Below are 12,774 nucleotides of genomic sequence, written 5' to 3'. Positions count from 1 at the left end.
CATGAGAAAGTGGTGATAGGTGCCTTTACCGTATCCAATAATCCCTTGAGATGGCAAAACTTTGAGCAGAATCAAGTCCAACTTTGTCGGAAAGATTCTACAACACTGTCGAAAGATCGGAGTCCAACTTTGTCGAGGACCACTTCGCAGTGCTAATGAACGAAAGCTCAGACGATGAATAAATTATTATAATTCTTGTCGGCCATCTTTGATTCGCAAATTGATTCGCTTTCGGTTGAATTGCTTTTCGGAAATTATAATTCAATCTCACTCGATGTGCAGTCGGCAAAGTTGTCTTGTAGTCGAGGGTCGCCAGTTTGCAAATTGAATCGCAAACTGAATATTGAAGAGTGCTTCACAGACACCAATCTGCTAATGGCTTTATCATCAAACCGTTGCCATGTTATATTCTGTATAGATTGAATTGATTGAGAGGCCGACGTCAATATTTGGGTATAGACTGTTCGCAAAAATTCAAGGGCCGGTTTCCGAGTTCGGGATTCAGCTATGCTCTAGACTTTAAACAGCTGGAGTCAGAAAATTGGCTTTCCGAAACGGGGCGTAGTCGCAGTCTACATTAAAACTAGTAGTTCTGTGAACAGTATACCTCACGCAGTATTCTCATCCACAAGTACCTGATTGAAACTATAGACCTTATGGAAATACAGCAATAGACTGGCTTCTCTCTACATCTGTGTAATCACTTGTCAGCTGATTTATGATGAATAATTCTATAGTCTGATTTTTACTCTAATATTGACGTATGAAGGAGGCTCCTTCTTCCTTTTATATTATCCTTGAAATGCAAAATTTCAAAAAACCTTATATATACGTCGACGCGCAACTAAAAGAGGAACATACCTGTCAAATTTCATGAAAATCTATTACCGCGTTTCGCTGTAAATGCGCAACATATAAACATATAAACATTTGAACATTTAAACATTATGAGAAATGCCAAACCGTCGACTTGAATCTTAAACCTCACTTCGTTCGGTCAATTAAATTCCGGAAAACTAGAAAATTGAACTCAAAATAGAATAATGAGAAAATCATGTAAAGTTTCAGCTATTTTGTCAGCTGTTAAAAACAGATGTTCCAAAAAGCTGTTATCAGAAAATTGGCTTTCCGAAACGGGGCGTAGTCGCAGCCCTCATTTAAATTAAGTTCTGAAAAACTGGAAAATCGAACACTAAATAAAATGATGAGAAAATAGTGTAAAGTTTCAGCTATCTTGAATAATTATTTAGGAATGTTTCATTCCGTCAAGGAAAACGTTTCCAGTCATAGAAATGGGAAAATAAAGATGAACATAAAAACTGCGACTACTCCCCGTCTTGGAAAGCCAATTTTCTGACTCCAGCTGTTTAAAGTCTAGAAATTAGCAAAATCCTGAAGTTGGAAACCAGCCCGCAAAGTTTAGAATTAGTCTGAGGTTACAACCGCCGCGATTCGCCGGCGACTACTAAAACCGAGCGATGCATGTGTACGGAACCATGTGTTTCCCTATACCTGGCAACCGCTCGGTTGGTCAACCGCGCGACAACCTAGCGTAAATCGCTGTCATGTAAACAGGCTGTTAGTGTAGGTGAGAAGTCCATAGATTGTCGAATTCATACTGTGTTACTTTCCTTGCCCTATTACCCTATTGCCCTATTATTGGTAAGGAAAGTATTGCTTTCCGAAAAAAATTAAGGTACCCCAATTTCTAAATTTCTATACGTTTCAAGGTCCCCTGAGTCCAAAAAACTGATTTTTGATTATTGGTCCGTATGTGTGTGTGTGTGTGTGTGTGTGTGTGTGTGTGTGTGTTGTGTGTGTGTGTGTGTGTGTGTGTGTGTGGTGTGTTGTGTGTGTGTGTGTGTGTGTGGTGTGTGTGTGTGTGTGTGTATGAGTGTATGTGCGTCTGTGTACACGATATCTCATCTCCCAATTAACGGAATGACTTGAAATTTGAAACTTAAAGTCCTTTCACTATAAGGATCGGACACGAACAATTTCGATCAAATGCAATTCAAGATGGCGGCTAAAATGGCGGAAATGTTGTCAAAAACAGGGTTTTTCGTGATTTTCTCGGAAACGGCTCCAACGTTTTTGATCAAATTCATACCTAGAAAAGTCATTGATAAGCTCTATCAACTGCTACAAGTCCTATATCTGTAAAAATTCCAGGAGCTTCGCCCCATCAATGCAGATAGATTCCCAATTATCAGGCTTCAGATACAATTAGAGCAAAAAAAATCAAGTGGAGTAGATTGAGCATGAAAATCTCTACAATTAATGTTCAGTAACATTTCCACCTAAAATTGAAAATAAGCTTTAAATTCGAGAAAATGTGATTATTCAATTGCAAATCATTGTTGATTCTATTAAATCATTCACTACGAAGACATAGCAGACCTCATGTGTGTCTCCAGCGTTATTGCCCTGTCACCAGCTGGCTCAAATCTTTGAATAGTAGACTTGAGATGCGCGGGAACACTAGCGTCAGGTGATCAATTTTCATAACGGCAAGGAAAGTTGTGTGAGTGCGCCACACCAGATTTTTTATTTTGGAGTTATACACTGTGATACGATAATTGGAGGACAAGAGTATGAAAATCAGTTCTATTTAATTCTGCCTGAAACAAACAGGTACTAGAATGTAGAAGCCTATGGCCTTCTAGTCTCAGAACTATAATATATTGAGGTTCACGTTTTAATAGCAGTGGAGAAAGATAAAAGAACAACGTTGCAGATCCTCTGTCTTGTCAATGCCTTATATAGACGGTAGCGGGAACACGTCTATTGATGTAATATTAACTGTTCATTCAATAATTCATAATAATATTCTATCGAGCAAAAATATAGTTACATTTCATAATGGATTTTCATTATTAATATGGAATATTTTGTTAATTATTATAACTCTACGTCGTTAAAAGACGATCTGGCAACAGAGGAAAGCGAGAAAGGGATATTCTTTCTTGTGTTGTTGAGAATTTGATATTGTGGTAATTATTCATATTGAATGAAACTAGAAACTCTGATAAACTAGAACCAAATACAAGAGCAGCAGAATTTATACTAGTAGGCGGGTACTGCTATTGGTCAAGGGCATGAACGCCTGCCATTGGCCCAGCTAGACAGTTTCCTCCCACTCAACGGTGTCACAAAATCGCGGCTTAAGCAACAGACTCGCAATGATAACAAAATTTACTTTCAGTGCAAAATAAGAATCAAGTAGACAAGTGTGGGAGATGATAAAATAAACATGTGAATGAAAAAACCAATGACTAATGTATGCCTTCAATGTTATGATAAAACTAAATTCGTAGTGTTGTATTGATTGAAATGAATCTGGTCATTTGAGCTATACTGGGAATTTTCCCTAATTACTCTTGTTATTTCTAAAGCCTCTAGAATATTCAATGGTCTGCCTTTGTTATTAACATCAGTTATAAACTCAGCATTCTCCTCAACTGTGAACTTGTGATTATTTGTTATCGAATTAATGTTCTGCAAAGTTAGATTCTCCATTTTTTTTTCATTCCAATCCCTAATGTGTTCTTTAATTCTACTTTTGAAACTTCTACCAGTTCGACCCACATAACAAGCATTACAATCACCACATTTAAGTTTGTACGCCCCACTTTTATCCCAAACATCAATTTTGTCTTTACTCCAGCTAAATAGACGATTTAAAATCGGTTTGGTCTTGAAAGCAACATGAAATCCATTCCTCTTCAATTCCCTATCTATCTTATCAGATACAAGGCCTAAATATTGGATTGTTATCCAAGTCTTCTCCTCACAGTTTGAGCCTACAAAGCTGGAATTGATTGAAATTTTTCAGAGATTGACAATGGTGTAACAACCGAAACCGGTATTTCTGAATATTAATGAAATCTGTGGTTTTTGACAATTTCTTGGTCTTTTTCATTCATAAGAGATATTCAATGAGAACTATTTCACAGAAATTGAAATGGACATAACCTATGTATAATATTCGGATAATTTGAGACTAAATTAGGAAATTGAAGAAGTTTTGGGCAATAGTCTTGTTTTTCTTTTCCGATCGTTGTATTGTTTTCATAAATCTAATATAGTTATTTGTGCAACTAGTGCGCAAAGTAACAGTTTGCTGCATCGAAAGAAACGTTTACGCCCGAGCCGTAGGCGAGGGCGGAATGGTTTCTTGAGTGCAGCAGAGGAACTTTGCGCACGTATTTCACATTAAGTTTTTCCTACAGTTACCATTGAATATAAAAAGTGGGTAATTATGGGTAAAATTCCCTGAAATCCATCAAATGTTTTTCTGTGTAATTTTATTATTGAAAAAAACCTTAATTTATTGTCAAATTGAATAAAAATGTTGTCCTTGGTTATAATATATAATGAATAATAATTAGCGCGTTGTGCTTGGTTGCACCTCTGCTCACTATAGCAGCCACAGCAGTCACTGTTACCAACTTCATTTTGATTTTGCTGCACTGTTGCTCCATATAACCTACTAAGTATTTTGCGTTGCCATGTTGCAAATGCAGTGCAGAAAAATTTTTCCCGCACTAGAGCGGAAAAGTGATTCTTTGCGTTCTGTAATCAGTGCAGCAATGGCCACTTTTCAACGTAACTGTAGGAAAAATAAATAAATGATTCAATAATAAATTACTTCCACTTTGATTTTGTTGAGTTATTTCCGACGTTTATCAATCTCAGAAAGTGGAACAGCTTAACTTATGCGGCAAACGTCTGCTATCGGCTGGTTGACTGCAGACTGCATCTAGAAGGCATGATAATAATCGGGGCCGCGTTGTTAATCAAATGCCTTTGCTAGCGACAGGGCCCAATCAGAATATTATCGCGGCTTTGCTGCCGGTCATTTATCAGAGCCGCTCCTTCTGATCTCGGTGTGTGCTGTGCCATTCAACTGCTCATGTTTTATTCAGACCGCTACGATTCTCATCGTACTCTGTCGCGCCAATCGCTCAATTCTCTCCTCAAAAACAAGCTTTTGATCCCGGAACTTTCTCTTTCTTCCTCACATTTCTATCGGAATGTTTCTAATATTATTTCTACACACCCCTCTTCACCATCGTTCTATTTCCCCAATATTCTCCCAAATAAACTAGAACTCCAATTATTCGGATTTTTCGAGACTGGACCCAATCCAGTTGATATAATATGAAGATATTCGGTTCATTGGAGCTTTCAGAAGAAAGTTTCCCTTTTTGCATCGTCTCCCTTCCTATTTCTCAATTTCACCACTCGTTTTCTCTCATTCTAATTCCTTGTTGGAGCTATTCTATGTTCTTTCGCTGATATTATTTGATACTCATGTCTCTCTAATAATGCATCTCCCTCTCCTACCCCTCTTCTTTCTTCTACTTATTTCTACTCTCCTTTCTTCAGTCATATTTTGGAAGAATGTTCCACAATTATATCATGTTTATTAAACAATTCCTGGTTCATTCATCTATATAATAATAATAAATTACATTTCCATTGATATACAAATAAGCAAGAAATTATAATAACATTCATAGTTCATACAGAAATGTTTTATCTAATCACAGTAAATTAAGATTATTTCCCAGAGGAATGCGAAAATTTCCCTCACAAAGGCCCGGTTGCACAAAAGCTGGTTGAATTCCAATACTGATTAATTTCACGTGAACCAAATCAGAGAAGACCATTTCAAAAAGATGGATCTTCTGGAATTAATCAGGATTGAAATAACCCGGCTTTTTTGCAACCGGGTTGCAAGAGACACTAAGTACCTGATTGAATGATTACAAAAGTTCAACAGCTGACTTATAATTTTGAGACAGTCCCACACACATGAACTCGCTCACTCACTTCCATCATCAACAGACTACGAAATAATTATTCCAGCTGTTTTTCCAAGGATGAATAATAATTATCCTCCAATGTCCTTCAGCGAGTTTTCCCAGGGATGAGACATAGTGCAATCAAATTTTTACATTGTAAACCTACTATGTTCTGAATTTCGTGAGAATCGTTAGAGCCGTTTTCAAGATCTGGTGAAATACAAAATCTTAACATCAAAACATATAAACATCTAAACATTTAAACATCTAAACATCTGAAAATCTAAACATCTAAAAATCTAAGAATATAAAAATCTAAACATCTGAACATCTAAAAATCTGATCATCTAAAAGTCTAAAAATATAAAAATCTAAACATCTGAACATCTAAAAATCTAAACATCTAAACATCTGAACATATAAACAGAAATTGCTCGTTTAATAGTAGAGGATGAATGCACCGAATTTGATCATTTTTTTTCAGTTGTGTTCAGGACCAGATGGCCTATCAAATTCATAATCCGACTTCAGGACTCCTTCTCACGGTCCTTCAAAGTTTACATGTAATCCTCATGAAAGAAGATTTGTGAGCTGGCCACACACAGAAATAAAAATCAGCTGTTACAATGACTGCGTCATCCATCATCCGTTGGTAGATATTAGACAAGAGTGTGTGCTGCTCCATAACCGCCCAAGTATTTTATTCCAAACGCCCCAATTGAAAACAAAATGACTGTTCTGTTTGTAACCATCCAGCAGTGCGACCTCACGTTAAAGACTCACTCTCTAAAGATATTGCGTTGTTTCGAATAAATTTTGATGTCTCAGAAGTTTAGAATAATTGATTTTCAGTAAATTATTAATTCTTCAGTTGGATAATTATAAATTAATAAATTTCCTTTGAAATAAATAATTGAAATAATAGCAGCCGCTATTCAAAACCAATAAGCAAGAAGCACCTGGATGCAAAATGCCGCATAGCCCCTCCACAGGTGTGCATCCAGCTAAAGTTTGTCATGAGATGCATTGAAATATTTGGCGGTACGAAGTTAGCCGGGCCAGCTAGTTGAATATAAACCTTGTGGTAGGAGAGATATTGGTAGACCTCAAAAAAGATGGAAAGTGTACAAATTATATTCTTTGAAACCGGAACAGGTGTGTACGCCCAATCCTGGAAAGAAGATGAAGAAGAAGAAGAAGAAGAAGAAGAAGAGAAAGAAAAATAATAATAATAATAATAATAAGAAGAAGAAGAAGAAGAAGAAGGAGAAGAAGAAGGAGAAACAATTTTGATGTGGTGATCTGAGCACTTTTTATAATAATCACTCTCGCTTTTATCAATTTGAAACCCTCTTACTGCTCTCTCATAGAACTCATCCATAGAACATCTCTCTCTCTCTCTCTCTCATCCATAGAACCCAGCTTATTTATCTTTTTGTAATGCTTGTGTGGCCTGGCGACTAAGCGACGAAATATCGTCAACAATTTTTCACCAGAAGCCGCTCCTTTCTACTCAGTGCAAATGATGGCTCGTTAGTTGAACGACTTCTTGGCTTTTTTCGGTGGCTCACAAATGCGAATAAAATATTGCCGCCGACTGTGAGTCTGTGTGATATAGATAAACGTTCCAGGTCTATATAGTGAGATGATTCATTCAAATCTGTCACCATTGGGTGAGTGGAAATAAATTAGGCTCAATGAATAGGAAAGCTGACAGAATTAAAAAATATGAAAGTATAAAGTGGAGAATCTCACTTATATTTCTTCTTTGTTTGGTTTTGAAGCATCTAAATTCAAAAATCTAATTTGTGAAAATAATTAGAGACTGAAAATTTTGTGAAGTGAACAACTACAAGACTTAACCGATTTCGGACTATGTGTAACCTTATCTAAATTTGGGAGAGGAGTAGCACAAGGTTACCTCATTTTTTCCTCTCCCTATCATTTTGATGATTCACTTATTGCGTGAATCAATTATAAAGATAAAGAAACAGTTCCGCAGAACGAGAACGCGCCAACTAAGCTCCACGACAATGAAGCTCCCCGTCTGTAAAGCTCCCCGTCAGTGAAGCTCCCCGTCAGTAAAGCTCCCCGTCAGTAAAGCTCCCCGTCAGTAAAGCTCCCCGTCAGTAAAACTCCCCGTCAGCGAAGCTCTTTTTAAAACCACAATCGAGGGGATCTACTGACGGCGTCAACTGAGCTCCTGAGAGAGGAGCTCAAATGACGGGGAGCTTGGTTGTCGTGAGCGTCCGAGGAGCTTGTCTGCCGTCTACGGTCCCGACAACTTGTAACCCCTGACCCAGTAGGAAATTTGCTGTCGGGGACGCTAGTTGACGATAGCGTGCAAAGAGCTTGGTTTTTGCTATTATTTTTCGTTGTCATTCAAGAAAGTTTAAAGAATTTTCAGTGTCTAAAAATGTAAATCATTATTACATTCCAAGCTGTAATTAATTCATTTCTCTCATTCTCATTCCCCTACTTCTACGAAAAATATTTTTTCTTATATATAGTAGGCTTTGAAAGGAAAAAAATGCAGGAACCATCATCACACCAAGATCAACAAACCCATCTCTACAATGAGCTCGGGAAGGGAGTCCACGAATTAGTGTAATGCATGTTTTCTCTTTCCTTGCCCCATTACCATAGGTCAGGAAAGTATTGCTTTCCGAAAAAAATTGAGGTACTGTAATTTCTATACGTTTCAAGGTCCCCTGAGTCCAAAAAAGTGGTTTTTGGGTATTGGTGTGTGTGTGTGTGTGTTGTGTGTGTGTGTGTGTGTGTGTGTGTGTGTGTGTGTGTGTGTGTGTGTATGTGTGTGTGTGTATCTTAAGGTCCTTACAACATTAGGATCCAACACGATCGAATACAATTCAAGATGGCGGCTAAAATGGCGAAAATGTTGTCAAAAACAAGGTCCTTCTCGAAAATGGCTTCAACAATTTTGATCAAATTCATACCTAAAATAGTCATTGATAAGCTCTATCAACTGCCACGAGTCCCATATCTGTAAAAATTTCAGGAGCTTCGTCCCATCTATGCAACGTTTGATTTTAGATTCCCAACTATCAGGATCGAGATACCATTCAAACGAAATTTCAAATGGAAAAGATTGAGCATGAAAATCTCTACAATGACATTTTCACCTAAAATTGAAAATAAGTTCGACATTTGAGAAAATGTGATTATCCAATAATTGCAAACTGTTCGTAACTGTTGATTCTATCAAATGATCCACTATGAAGAGATAGCAGACCTCGTATGTCTCCAGCGTTATTGTTCTGTCACCAGCTGGCTCAGATCTTTGAATAGTGGACTTGAGATGCGCGGGAACACTAGCGTCAGGTGATCAATTTTCATAACGGCAAGGAAAGTTGTGTGAGTGCGCCACACCAGATTTTTTGAAGGTGAAACTCTGAAGTTGGGTTTAAAAAATAAATAAATACTTTTTATGCAACATGATTCATATTTAATGCTAATCTGCGTTATCTGTTGTTATATACTATGAATTGGAATAATGAATTCGGTTCCTCCTATTACATGATTGGCATACATTAATTTATGGTGGAACATTGTCATCTTACGATCTTACCAATCCTACCCTATTTGATCTTATTTTTCTGTACAATCACGACAACCGGACCCCTCATATCCAGCAGGGGATCTTCTGTCGGGGAGCTTAGTTGTCGCCGACAACCAAGCTCCTTCGTTCTAGTCGGGGAGACTAGTTGACGGCAATTGTATATTCAACCAGGGGATTCATTGACGCCTGTGATCAAAATAGCGAGGAGCTTAGTTGTCGGAGAGGCAGTTTGGCGGCGACCCCGAAGAATCATTCATGGCTGGATTAGAATAGAATAGAATAGAATTTTATTGGTCATAAAATATTCACATGAATAAATGGACTTCGTCAATTTTTTAACACTAAAGTAAGTCAAAACAAACACAAAAACACTAAGATCAGTCAGTATCAGAACAATAAAATAACACATGAATCACATAAAACGATTCCAATCTATTCTAAAATAGTCATGCACCGTGTACAAACATTCATCAATTAACACTGCTTTCAATACTTTTTTAAATTGTGTGCATGTGAGTTCCTTCAAGTGGTCAGGTGTGGAGTTGTATAATTTGATAGATGTGAAGTGCCAGTTTCTTTGTGATTTAGTGTGACTGTACAACGGAATTCTAAGTTTGTGTCTATTTCTTGTATTTAAACTATGGAAGCTATTAGAATCATACTTATTCAAATTGCCTCGTACATAACATAATATTTTTAAGACATATAACGACGGCAACGTCAGGATACCTAGGTAAATGGAATAAGGTCTATAATGTGCATTATATGGTAGCTTGCATAATATTATTCTTATTGCTTTCTTTTGAAGAACAAAAATTGATTTGGCGTTTACACTGTTTGCCCAAAGCATTATTCCGTAAGAAAGGAGACTGTTAATAGATTACATAACTGATCGAAGAATTCGATGAAGATTTATTGAAAATAATTGTTTTTCTTTAATAGAAACTGTTAATTGGTTTCTTATAGCTTAATTTCATATCAGATCGAGAAATTTCATGAAGATTTATTTTCGATTGAATTCTTGTTCCATTAAAAATTGTTGATTGATCAGGGAATTCAATATCTTTATTTTATTTTCAGACGGAGCATGAGCGACTCAGTGGAGAGTGAGACAGATGCTGCTGATGCCTCAATGATAATGTGAGGTGTTCAACACCACTCTACAACACCAAACTCAAGAGACCAATTTCATTCATATCGTCTACACCGTACCGACCGTAAAGACACCAACATAAACATGTTGCCTACTAACGTCATGTCTTTTATGAAAAAGGTAGGAAAATATGATAATATAATCCAGAGTGTATGCTGCATGTTGTCTATAGTGAGGTCCACGTTATAATGGCAGTGTTCGATTAGCAATGGCATTGCTATCATTGTCTATCATTCAACGAAGCGGATAGCGCTATCTCTTACTCGCTTTGCTCTGTTGCCAGATCGTCTTTTAACAATGTAGAATTAGTAATCAATAAACAAAACATTTGATCCTAATTATGTTGATTCATTTAGAAAAATTATAATTCATTGTTTAATAATATAATATTGATTATTTTAAACAAGAATAAATAGTTAATATTACATCAATAAACCTGTATCAGCTACCTTCTACAGAAGGAATGAAAAAGACTAAGAAATTGTCAAAAACCACAGATTTATTGATACTTAGAAAGACCGGTTTCGGTTATTACACCATTGTTAATCTCTGATAAACTGAGATTAGTTTATCAGAGATTGACAATGGTGTAATAACCGAAACCGGTCTTTCTAAGTATCAATAAATCTGTGGTTTTTGACAATTTCTTAGTCTTTTTCATTCAATTTGAATAGTTACCACAATATCAACTTCTCAACTACACAAAAAGTTCTACAGAAGGCATTGTCAAGACAACGTTGTTCTCCTATCTTTCTCCACTGCTATCAAAACAAGGACCTCACTATAGATGCTTATATGAGTCATAACGTTTATATTGTTTATATTGACTTACACAAGTGTAAACTTTATGTTTTGTCTCTCTTCTCAACGAACCTATCAATCCATATATAAAGGCGAAATGGCACTCACTCACTGACTGACTGACTCACTCACTCGCAGAACTAAAAATCTACCAGACCAAAAACGTTCAACTTTGGTAGGCATGTTCAGTTGGCCATTTAGAGGTGCAATAAGAACGGAGTTGGAGAAATTTCCAAAGATACACCCGAAATCTGCGTTTTTTCAGCGTTTTTTAGCGTATTCTCAGCTTTATCGAGAACAAATAAACAGAAAATGTTCAAATTTAGCACAGAAGCTCATCTAGAGTGTAATAATGTTGTGTTAGAAGAAATTTGAAATAACGACAAAGATACGCCTAAAATTAGCGTTTTTCCAGCATTTTTTTTCTTGCTTCTTCTCAGATTTATAGAGAACAAATTAACAGAAATTGTCCAAATTTAGTACAGATGCTAAGCTGGGGTGTAATAATGTTGTGTTAGAAGGAATTTGGAATAACGCCAAAGATACGCCGAAAATCTGCGTTTTTCTTGCCTTTTCTCAGATTTATCGAGAGCAAATAAACAGAAAATGTTCAAATTTACTACAGAAGCTCAGCTGGGGTGTAATAATATTGTGTTAAAAGGAATTTGAAATAACGCCAAAGATACGCCCAAAATCAGCTATTTTTGCGTTTTCTCAGTTCTTTCATCAAGTAATAGACAGAAAATGTTCAAATTTGGTACAGAGGTTTAGCTAGGGTCTAAACTTTTTTTCAAATGGAAAATGTAGGCGAACGAAGAGAGCCCGCTGATCTCATTTTTGGACGATCCAGTCGGGGGTCCAGGGGGCGGAGCCCCCTAACTAGTTATTTATTTATTTAACCCATGGGGTCTCTAGTTGTTATTTATTTATTTATCATTTACAATCAACTTGAGGACAAAGAAACAGACTGCAGTCCAAAATTTCTTCTCATCCCAATTCCATAAAAAAAATGTCCAAAAAAGGTTATGTGCGACTTTTCAATTCTTCACTAATTTCCATATTGAAACAAAATACAAACACTTGGAACAATTAATTTTGAAATAAGAAAAATTAAGATCCGAATTGATAACAAAATTTCTTCTACTTAGCACTCAAAACTATAAATAAATATTAACTTGAAATATTTTGTTCCGAAAATTGAAACAATCTTCTCCACTGATATGGCGGGCGAAGCGAGACTGTCGGCTAGTAGACTATAAAACCGATTCATGAGTGGAGTTGTTTCACCATGTCATAATAAATTCACGAATTGGAAACTGTATTCTCCATGTCAAAATCACAACCTATTCGAACAATCTATTTATACACACAAATTCTCCAACAATCCTTTCCAGACTTCCAGCAGCTGAAATTCTATTTATAGAAGCGAA

At 36.5% G+C, this 12,774-nt stretch overlaps 1 protein-coding gene across 1 annotated transcript in view; it reads left to right on the top strand.

The window, feature by feature from the left end:
• Positions 1 to 12,774, top strand: part of LOC120351574 — a gene marked incomplete at its 3' end in the record, with an annotated part of 256,312 nt that overhangs the window by 70,209 nt on the left and 173,329 nt on the right. Inside the window, 1 exon segment of the mRNA XM_039429405.1 lies at positions 10,471 to 10,663.

Source organism: Nilaparvata lugens, chromosome 5 (genome assembly GCF_014356525.2).
Source record: "Nilaparvata lugens isolate BPH chromosome 5, ASM1435652v1, whole genome shotgun sequence".
NCBI classification, from domain to species: Eukaryota; Metazoa; Arthropoda; class Insecta; order Hemiptera; family Delphacidae; genus Nilaparvata; species Nilaparvata lugens.
This window is presented reverse-complemented; position numbering and strand designations above follow the sequence as displayed.